This window comes from Petaurus breviceps, unplaced genomic scaffold (assembly GCF_028583685.1).
Source record: "Petaurus breviceps papuanus isolate PSGF00001 unplaced genomic scaffold, PetGlider_PUasm1.0 229, whole genome shotgun sequence".
In the NCBI taxonomy this organism is placed as follows: Eukaryota; Metazoa; Chordata; class Mammalia; order Diprotodontia; family Petauridae; genus Petaurus; species Petaurus breviceps.
The window spans coordinates 22,260,896-22,272,357 of record NW_027185903.1 but is presented as its reverse complement, the minus strand read 5'-3'; the positions used below and the strand labels follow the sequence as shown (position 1 = coordinate 22,272,357).

The 11,462-nt window shown below is 39.5% G+C and overlaps 1 protein-coding gene across 6 annotated transcripts in view; it reads left to right on the top strand.

Moving 5' to 3' along the window:
* PDE4D (phosphodiesterase 4D) overlaps positions 1 to 11,462 on the top strand; it is a 1,918,796-nt gene that overhangs the window by 196,149 nt on the left and 1,711,185 nt on the right. For 5 of the 6 annotated variants that reach the window (XM_069096351.1, XM_069096355.1, XM_069096353.1 and 2 more), the window contains one exon: positions 6,045 to 6,105. The exons of the other annotated variant lie outside the window; for it this stretch is intronic. The gene's annotated coding sequence lies outside the window, so the exon portion shown is untranslated. The remainder of the gene's footprint in view (positions 1 to 6,044; positions 6,106 to 11,462) is intronic. 6 annotated transcript variants of the gene reach the window in all.

The following is an 11,462-nucleotide window of genomic DNA, read 5'->3' as shown; positions in this document are numbered from 1 at the left end:
CTCTCTCTCTCACACACACACACACACACACACACACACACATAGAATTTTTGGCCACCTTCAGGATTCATAAGTAATATAAAATTAAGATATATAAAGGTAAAAAAAGGTCATAAAATTTCCCTAGAGGAAGGAAAAGTGCCTGAAACAGGTACTTTTGACAATCTCTAGCATAACAAAACAAAAAGAAAAAAAAAGGACTAATAGCCATGATAAAATGTTGAAGCTTATAGTTTTATCTATTCACTAAGCAAAGAGAGAGGGAACATAATGACTGTCTGGAGTAGAGAGAGCACTAATATTAATGAGAGTTTAATGTCAGAATTATGAGGTTAGTGTCCTGGGGGTGAGTACAAGAAGCAGCTACTCAGACTAGCCTCTGGAGCTAGACTCCTCACTGGGATGTTAGGGAGATTTGGGATCTCTCTGCAGACATTTCAAAGCTCCTGGGGAATGAGGAAGTGGAGGCTGCAGAGCCTTCTGCTTGTATATTCTGGTGACTTGATTCAAATGCCAAGAGCACTTATCCCTACAAATAGTCCCATTGAACCCATTTTGATTCAGTCCTGATCCTATGGCATAATTAAGGCATCTTTAGAACTGTACTGATCATGACTTGATAGCCTTAGAGTCAAAGTTTTAGAGTTACAAAGAATTTTATAGGTCATATAGTCCCACCCCCTCATTTTACAGATGAAGAAATTGAGGCCTAGACAAAGTTAAGGCACTTGTTCAAGGCCACTAGGCAGCATGTAAGCTCTGGTTGCATAAAAATCTCAGGTTATTCATTGGTGCCAGTACCATCACTTCCATATATGCAGTGATTATATATTAAGTTCCTTTAAGATTGTGGTTTTTAAACTTTTTTGTTCACATATCATTAACAAAGAATTGTTCAAGCAGTCTCTCTCTCTCTCTCTCTCCCTCTCTCACTTTCTCCCTCACTTCCTCCTTCCTTCTCTCTCCCTCTCTTCTTCTCTGACTCCCTCTTCCTCTCCCTATTTCCTTTCCTCTGTCTCTCTATTTATTTTTGTTATATATGCAGTACTGTACTGATAGATATGTATGTTATAAAACACGCACAAATTGAAACTGTGAAAAGGATTAGATAAAAAGGAGATAACATTTGATCCTAGACTTAATGGGAGCATTGGAGTCTGGGAGGTGACATGGTGAGAAATGCACTTAAGGAAAAATCCCTTGGCAAACAGATGAAGCATGTATTGAAGAGCAGGGAGGTTAGACATAGTAACTAGTTAGAATGTTGGAGGTTTGTGATACAAATCTGACCTAGGGTGGTAGCTCTGTGAGCAGAGAGAAGGGGATAGATATGAAGGATGTTGTGGAAGTAGAAACCACAAGATTTGTCAATGGATGGGATACATGGGGGGAAGAATGAGGAGTCATGGATGATACTGAGACTTTAAACCTGGGTGACAAAAAGGATGGTCATAACTTTGATAGTAATACCGTAAGAAAGTCTGAAATAAGAACGGGAAAGGAGGAAGATTTTTTGTAGTGAGAGCTCCCATCTTTCATGACTCATTCATACCTGTTCATCCTGTGCAGCCTACTTTGTCCCACCCAAAGCCAAGAGAGGAAAGGCAGACTCTCACTTGCTGGTCACTTACCTGGAGTGCAGAGCCCACCATCTGAGAATTGCTTGCTACAGCCACCAGCTGACTGGGGTGAAAGTAGGGAGATGAATAAATGAATTCTCCCAGTGGTTGCTAATCATCCTTATTATCATCCTTAGGGCTCAATACCTGACTCAGAAATGGAGAAGTGGGAAGTTTGTGCTGTGGACAGAGGGGTGGAATAAGGGAGAATTGGGGATTAGAATCGGGGTGATAATGTTGGAGTCAAGTACAATGATTGCCAGGAAGGTGAAATGAAAAACACGTTCCTGTCCTTTGATTGGATGATCACAAACTTCTTGGTTTCGGGTTACAGTCCTTCCATTGGGCCTTGCCCCCACTGGAGATCACCACTCTAAGGGAATTATCTACCAGCATTGCATGGAGGAGAAAGCTGAGGGGTGGGGATTGTCTCTTTAGTGCAGAGGTTCTTAGCCTTTTTGCGTGTGTTTCATGGTCCCCTTTGACAAACTCTTAAAACTTGTGGACCCCTACTCAGAAATGTGGCTTTAAATGTATATAATACCTAAGGTTATAAAGGAAACAAATCATATTGAAATAAAAATGTCGTTTTTCCCATTCAACTTCACTGATCCTCTTGAAGTCTAGGGGTGGGGATCCCAAATTAAGAAACTCTGCTAGAGTGTATTTATGCCATTCCATTTAAGTAACCATCTAAAAGAGTCCTCCTGGGCTACAGTAAAGAATAAAAAGGTACCTCTGCTCTGTGATGGGGAGAGGAAGAGCCCCTCCCTGCATCGTGCATCCCCCAAGGGGTTTTACACTTATGTTATGCTAGTTCCTAGCATGCTCAGTCAAACCCCAGGCCCTCTTTTCTGCTTTTCTCACAATGATCTCAGACCACAAAGGTCCTTCCATTTTCATATTGATGTTTAAAAAAAAAATTGATATCGATAAAGCAGCTTGTTAGAATACTGAGTGTGTATGCCCCTAACTTTATTGTCATCAGAATTATCAAAAGATGGGGTAGCTAGGTGGCGCAGTGAGTAAAGTGCTGGCCCTGGAGTCAGGAGGACCCGAGTTCGGTCCCGGCCTCAGACACTTAATACCTACACACACACACACACACACACACACACACACACACCCCAAAACTAGCCATGTAACCTTGGGCAAGTTACTTAACCCCAACTGCCCTCCAAAAGGCAAAAAGGAAAATAAAAGAATTATCAAAAGAAGTTCGCCTGTTCCCTTAATGCTGTGTACAAGATAATATCATACTCCAGTGGCTTTTTCTGAACTATATACTGTGCTGTAGAGCACAGTGGCTGTTGTCTCGGGGCTTGGAAGACCTGATTGTTTCTAGGACTCTTCCACCAATGACTTGCCAAGGAACAGATTCAGTTTAAGGATCATTCATCTCAGCATCTGGGATTGGGGGGATATTGGTAATAACTATTCCACATTGCTCTTTTCAATGACATCCAGTTTTGCCCTGAAAGCCAATTCACAGCAGTTAGTGGTTTGACATGTTGTGTTTTCAGATATACTGTCTCCTCAACATGAATTTCTCAGCCCTTCTTGCTACTTCTATGATTTGCTACATACTCAAAATGAAACTGGTCAATGGGATCTGAGTGACTTTTGAGAAATACTTGATTCCTGAGCGTACTTTTGTCCATACCTCCACCTTCCTCATTATTTAGCATTTAGATCAGGGGGTTTTAAGTTGTGACCTATGTACCCTTAGTGGATCTATAGATAGATTTGGCAGGGGGGGGGATAGGCAAAAGTCCATGAGCTTGAATAGGAAAAAAAAATACTTTCCTTTTTTTTACCAATTTATAACTGAATTCAGTATTTCTTTAAATTATTTTAAAATTATTCTGAGGAGGGGTTCCTAGACTTCATCAGCCCACCAAAGGGTCCACAGCATGAAGTTAAGAACCTCTCACTTCTGTGTTTACCTCTGTTCACCTGTGATTGGCTGTGAATATACTCTATTTTTCTTTTCAAAATTTCATCTTTTATCATTGGACTTTTGGCCCTAGTTAGAACATCAAATGACATTCACCAAGGAGAGTTACATCTGCAAAAACTCTCTAAGCTTAGGAATGGAATGTCTTCTGAGGTGTCTTCATTTCTCAGAGGTAATTTTGTTTCTCTTCATGTTTGAGCTCTTTGTAAGCACCCCAATAGTCGGGCAGGACGCAAGCAGGAAGCACCTTAGAAACACTACCAGTGCCTCCTTTGTTCACATCTGTGTACTTTTTATAATACATATCATAACCTCTATGAAAAGCTCCAGTAAGTCCACTGAGAGAAAAATTCTGCTTCATTATCCAGGCTAATAGCTGCTACAGTTTGACATGTAGGAGTTTCTCTTCCTTAAGTGGTGCTAAAAGCAGTGTGTCTGATGTCATCTTGTCTCCTTGGAGTCCAACCTGAATATGTTTTCTTATGTCTCATCCACTTGGTTATTTGTTTCTGCACCTTCTGTCTTCCTCATTAGCTTGTAAACTCCTTGAAGCTGCTCGTGTTTGTTTTTTTTAAACTTAAGGAAATCCCCTGATCACCTATAATGGGTCATCATTGTCATCAAGGAATATTTTATTAAGCGCCCTTTTGCTTTACATAAAGGTTCACTGAATTCAAGGAAGGAAGCTTGGATAAGCTGTGTACTCATTGTGCACTTGATACTTGTTAAATATGGATAATGTGTGAAAAGTAAAATTTTATAAATATACCTTAGACTCTGTATTTTCCATGAGATTCTGGAAGGAAAATAGCTACTTAGTTTTTAGTTTGAGTGATGTCTGTGAAATTATCCAGACGCTTCTGAGTGCAGGCTCTGACAGTACACTGTACCCTATTAGAGTTTCGGGTTTGGGAAATTCACTGTCTTCCTTAAAAAATACTGTATTTCTAGTCTAGCTAATGAATGTTGTCAATCAGCTTTGCTGAGCAGAGGTTCTTTGATCTGCATCTTGAAGCCCAAAATAACCTGGCACTAACCATTGCCGCTAGAATTCCAAGGCCCCGGTTCCCTGTTCTGTAGCGAGGCATGTAATTTGGGTCTGGTTCAATTCTGGAAAACCTCAAGCTCTTTGACTCATTAAACTCCCTATCTTGGTACCTCACGGACAATTTTACTTATAGCTTTGGCTAGAGTTTTCCTATAAAAAAGTGTACTTAATGTACAATGTACATCTGGTATGGAACAGGTAGTTTATTCTTATAGACAAAAGAAATGTTAAATGTAAAAAACAACAACAACAAAACAACAAGCATTAATAGAATGCCTTAAAATGGGATTCAGTAACTTAATTTATCACTATTGTAACAATCTGCTAGAAATCTAATACTTAGGGGCGGCCAGGTAGCACAGCTAGTAAGAGCACCGGCTCCAGTGTCGGGATGACCTGGAGATTGAATCCCGGGCCCAGACACTTAGCACCCACCCAGAAACACCTGGCCATGTAACCTGGAGCAAGTTACTTAACCCCAATTGCTTAGGGGTGGCCAGGTGGCTCAGCGAGTAAGAGTACCGGCTCCAGTGTCGGGATGACCTGGAGATCGAATCCCGGGCTCAGATACTCAGCATCACACCCAGAAATAACTGGCCATGTAACCCTGAGCAAGTTACTTAACCCCAATTGCTTAGGGGTGGCCAGGTAGCACAGCTAGTAAGAGCCCCGGCTCCAGTGTCGGGATGACCTGGAGATCGAATCCCGGGCTCAGATACTCAGCATCACACCTAGAAATAACTGGCTATGTAACCTTGAGCAAGTTACTTAACCTTGATCGCTTAAAAAAAAAGAAGTCTAATACTTAAACCTCATCAGATTAGAAAGCAGTGTGTAGGACTGATAACTGGCATTTTAAATTCTGCCCTGTGTCTTCACTGTTCAATTCCTGATACAAGTCAGCTGGTGAAACAGTCAAGCTTACACTAGTCATCTTGTCAGTGACTATACAAGAACTTACTTCTGTCCCAATAGGATCCAGAACCTCTGAACCTCTCAAATTTTCAAAGTAACTTATACTATGTTATGGAAATGCTTGTTTTGTTAAATTTTGTTAATTAAAAATTAAATAAAGAAAAATTCAAAAACAAACCAATTCAATATACATATTTATTTATCTTTGATTAGGAAAGAACAAATATAAAAGAGACAGCCTGAACCAGGGCTCAGGCTTGCACAGATAGGGCATGTATTTTAGCTTTCATGTGCTCACAGCAGAGTTATACTTGGTCTCTGGTTTGAGCAAATAATTCAGATGACTAGACACGGTGGGTCTTACCTTTCATCATTTATCTTGGGTTTCAATTGCTTATTAATGATTTTTACTTTACTGTTAAAATTTTTTTAAATGTTAATAAAGAAAACAGAAGCAAAATAAAATTTGAGTAATTCTGCCTTCTCTCCCTTATCTCTCATTTAGGTCATAAGGCCTAGAGATTGAGTCTGCAGTGGCCAAAGTGTAGTACCAAGCTAGTGATCAGGTAAGTTTTGGAGGACTATAAAAGAAACAGACCTTAGGTATAAAGATCCAGGTAGAAATGTAAGATCTGAAATACTAATCCAGGTAGCTGACTGAGTTAGGTCAAGACACTTGAAATGTGAATATGGGCATGATATTAGTGTAAAGGATGGTTGAATTAGGGGATCTTTATGTATTTCCAACCAGTGCTGGAAATCAATCATCTGAAACCTACTGGGCATCTACTAAGTGCAAGGTATTGTAGGAAACTCTTGCTTTCAAGGACAGTATATGTGGAAGGAATGCCTAAGTATGAAAGGTACTGTATTGTGCTGAATACAGGCTGCCCTGGAATAAAGATAAAATACTGACCATACTGCTAAAAGAAGAAAAAAAAGCATATAGTAAAAAAATGTTATGCAGAATTATCACATACAAAAATATGGACCTATTTAGCAAAATAAGGGCTTTTTTTTTCTAAAAGCAACCAAGTAAGGAGGAAGCATTGTATAGGAGATAGAAAGCTAGAATTGGAATCTGGAAGACTCAGGTTAGAATTAAGCCCCAGATACAAGCAGTGTGACTCTGGACAAGTCATTCAACATCTTTAAGCCACTGTTTTCTCATCTGAAAAATGGGGGTAATAAAACCTTAGAAGGCTGTTGTGAAGATCAAAGGAGATAACATATTTAAAGGGATCTTTGATTTTGCTTTTATAGGGAACTCGAGGTAGATGTGGCATCTATTCTGCCAGTGATAATCTTTCTTAGGGGCAGTTCTTGAACCCAGGGTTTTGTGGCTTCAAAGCTTGCTATATTCACTATACCTTTCTCCTTCTCTAGGTAAAGGGTTTTTAAGCCTTAAATTATTATAGTAGTGTCAGCTATTGGTTTATTATTAAAATTATTATTAATGTGTGGTGGTGGTGATGTTACCTTACAAAAATGCAAAGCATCAAAGGAATTTAAAGAGGATTCAGAGAATTGGAGAACTTAATGGTGGAAAACTGAAATGAGAGGCTGGACTGTTCATTGCTGAGCCGGAGAATGAAGAGAGGAGGAGGAGAAGGGAATAAACATTCATATAATGCCAGTTATGGGCCAGGCCCTGGGCTAAGTGCTTTGGAAGCATTATACCATCAAGTCTCATAACAACCTTAGGAGGTAGGTGCTATTATTATCCTCATTTTACAGTTGAAGAGATTGAGGCAATTGAGGTTAAGTGACTTGCCCAGAGTCACACAGCTAGTAAGTGTCTGGGGTCAGATTTGAGCTCAGGCCATCCCGACTCCAGTCTGGGAGCTCTATGGCTGAGCCACCCAGCTGCAGTGACACAGATGAATCACTCTTACTGGACTGATCATCCAGGCTCCCTTCTTTCGCTTAAACCATTCCTGGGAGAGCGATTCACTCAGGTTTTTTTTTTAAACTATACATTTATTTTGTGTATATGCTTATTTTATGTTTGTTTTCTCAAGCCTATGATTTCATTGCTGGAATAGCTCCTGGTGAGGAACTCCCTCTGCCAATATGAATCAGTATATTCTCTACAATTTAGTCTTAGAAAGTTGCCTGGGGGCAATGAGAGACTAGGTCATTTAATCCCTGGCTCTGACAACCAAAAGTGTCAGAGGAGGGACTAGAACATAGGCCTTCTTGACTCTGAGGCCAGCTCCCTATGTACTGCAATATCATGCTGCCAATGGAAAATGTCCTGGCTGTGTAGTCAGAGAATCAGATTCTGACTCTGATGCTTACTGCTTGTGTGACCTTGGTCAAGTGATTTGACCCCTCTGGGCCTCAGTTTCCTATTCTGTAAAAAGAGGGGTTAATATTGGATGGCTTCTGAGCTCTAAATTGTCTATCATATGCTCCTATGACTTATTATTATTATATAACCATTCATGCAATTGATTTTTTTTTTTAGCTAAAATACAGCACTTCATATCTATCCCAAATCAAACTTCATTGCCACTAGGTTTGGCTCAGCATCCTAGCCTATTGAGATTTTTAGAGGATGCTGAGTTTGTTGCCCAACATACTAGCTAGTTTTTCCAGCCTTGTGTTAGCTGAGAATTTGATGTGTGCCTTCATTGTTAGACATGTGAACAGAACAAAAAAAGAAATCAAGGCCATAGACTTGTTATGCTCACCTGGAAAAGAAAGAAAAGAGGGAAAAGAGTAAGCTTTTATATAACACCTATCACATGCCAAGACTGTGCTAAGTGTTTTACAAGTACAAAGATAATGGTAATTATAAGTAGTTTTTATATAGCACTTACTAAGTGCCAGACACTGTGCCATGGGTCTTACAATTATTACTTCATTTGATCCTCTCAACAGCCCTGGTAAGTAAGTGCTATTATAATTGTCATTTTACAGTTGAAGAAACTGAAGGAAATCTAGATTAAGTGACTTGCCAAGGGTCACACTGCTAGTAAGTGTCTGAGGCTGGATTTGAACTTAGGTCTTCTTGACTTCAGGCTATTACTCCACCTACCTGCCCTTACGTCTTATTAATTGTCCACTAGAGGATCTCTTAATTTCTGATAGAAATCTTTCACTCTCCACTAGAAATCTCCCCTCTAAATTGACACTGATCCATTAATTATTACACTTTGGACCTTGTCCTTTAATCAATTCTGAGTCTTAATTGTTCTATAAACTACTTTACATATCTTCATCATATTCATGAGAACAATATATGAGATTTTAGAAGATGCCTTTGCTGAAGTCTGACTGTGCCTATAGCAGTCTCCTGATTTATGAATCCAGCAATTCTGTACAAAAGAGAAATTAGATTAATCTTGTATGAGCTGTTCTTCATGTCCCTGTGCTGGATTCTAGTGATTGCTATATCCTTTTAAAAATTCTCTTAAATCCTTCCTTTAATAATATGCTTTAGAATTTTGTTAGATGATAAATGTATCCATCATTGAGTTTCAAGGCTCTGTCCTCTGTCTTTTTCCTTCCATTCCCTTCCTTTCACTTCCCTGATCCCATCCCCTTCCCCTCTCTTTCCTTTCCTTCCTTCCTTCCTTCCTTCCTTCCTTCCTTCCTTCCTTCCTTCCTTCCTTCCTTCCTCCTTCCTTCTTTCCTTCCTTCCTTCCTTCCTTCCTTCCTTCCTTCCTTCCTCCTTCCTTCCTTCCTTCCTTCCTTCCTTCCTTCCTTCCTTCCTTCCTCCCTTCCTTCCTTCCTTCCTTCTTTGTCTCTTTTTCTCTCTTTTTGGAATATATGGACATTTCTTCATCCATATTACTGTAGCACCTTTTAAAAATTCTTGATGGTTTTTTAAAGCCACAAGTAGCCACATTTGTCAGTACCTTCAATATATGGGAGTTTAATTCATATGAGCCTGTTGACCCAAATTCTTTGAGGGGTAACTAGATATCATGGAGAAAGCACTGGCTTTGGAATCAGGAAACTTGGATTCAAATACTGACTCAAACACTTATCATGAATGAGTCATTTAACCTCAGTAATACTCAGTTTCCCCATATATAAAGTGGAAATGATGATCCTTGTACAATGTATCTCACTGGGTTGTTGTGAGGAAAATGATTTATAAAGCTTAAATTGCTGCATGAATATGTTCCTATTGTAATATTAACTTTCATGTAAAGTGTTCACTTCCCAGGGTTCTAATCATTTCTACTTTGGCAAACAGTTACCCTTTATTAGTCATAATGAGGTCCAGAATAGTAGGTCTTCTTATCTCTTCCTATACCTTTTAAAGAGTGACTTTATCTGGGGTGGCTAGGTGGCACAGTGAATAGATCACCAGCCCTGAAGTCAGGAGGACCTGAGTTCAAATCCAACCTCAGACACTTAACACACACACACACACACACACACACACACACACGAACTAGCCATGTGACCTTGGGCAAGTCAGTTAACCCCAGTAGCCCTACCCTGCCCCTTCCAAAAAGCAAAAAAATAAATTAAAAGTGTGACTTTATCACTAAAGGATAGGAACAAGGACTAGACTTGTAAAATTATTGGAATAGAGAACTGCCCAGAGAGGAAAGTCCCTCTACCAAAGCAGATCAGCATCTTTTCTGCAGCTTGTTCTCTTAGAGTATCTGTCAAACTCAAACAGCAATGGGGACTACTAATCAATACATTAGTATCTCTGATGTATCTTTATTTCTTTTATTAAATACTTTCCAATTATATTTTAATCTGGTTCCCTGTGCTCTTGGGAGGGTAGTGGGCTGCATGGACTTCCTGTTTGACACTTCTTTCTTAGAGAGTTGCCTAGAATACTAAGAGGTTAAGTGACTTGTCCAAGGTCACGATCTAGTACTTGTCAAAGGTGGGAATTGAATTCTTTGAGGGCATCTCTCTATCCACTCTGCCATACTGTTTCCTAAAGGAAGAACATAATAGATTTAGTTTCATGTGCCATTATTTAAAAAAAATTATTACATTATGTTATTGAAATTCTTGTTCTTTTGGAGTCTAGAAATATCCAAATGTTTGGAGTCTCTCATTATCATGCCTCTGTGCCCCATTTGTGATCTATTTTCTAATCTCATTACCTGTTTCCTTCTTCTAGCCAAGCAGTTGATAGATGTCTCCTATTAAAAAGATACCCTTGCAACATCTCTCTTAGATGTTTCATTCTCTCCTCTGCTACTGCCACTACACAGGTTTTAACCTTTGTCACCTTAGGAATGGGTGATTGCAAATAGCCTTCTAATTGGTCTCCCCACCTCCAGGCTCTCCCCACTCCAGTCCATCATCCACTCTCTGACAAAGTATTTTTTTCTAAAATCCAGTTATTGTCACATGAACCTTCTCCTCAGACTTCAGTGACTCTCACTCTAAGATGAAACATAAATTTCTGTTTATTATTTCAAGCCTGTAATGACATAGCTTCTTCTTACCTTTCCAGTCTTTTTAGGTTTTATTTCCCTTCATGCAATCCACAATTCAGCAACTCTAGTTTCCTTGATGTACCTCTCATAGAACCTTCTATCTTCTGACTTAGTGCCTTTGTGCTGGCTGGTTACCATACTTGGAATGCTTTCCCTCCTCACCTGGTTTTCCTGACTTCCTTTAAGATCTAGCTCAAATCTCATTTCCCACAGGAGGCCTTTACCCTCAACTCTCCTTAGATATCTTCCTTCTAGAATTACCTTCTCTTTGGGCTCCATATATCTTGAATGTACAGTTATTTATATGTTGTTTCTCCCAATTAGAATGTATATGACTCAAGGGCATGGATCCTGTTTTTACCTTTCATTGTTTCCCAAGAGCTTAGTACAGTGCCTAAGCACATAATAATTACTTAATAAGGGATAGTTCACTGAATGATTGACAGACTTTTCCATGGTGATGTAGCAAATTTCTAGAGTTGGGATTTGAATTATGG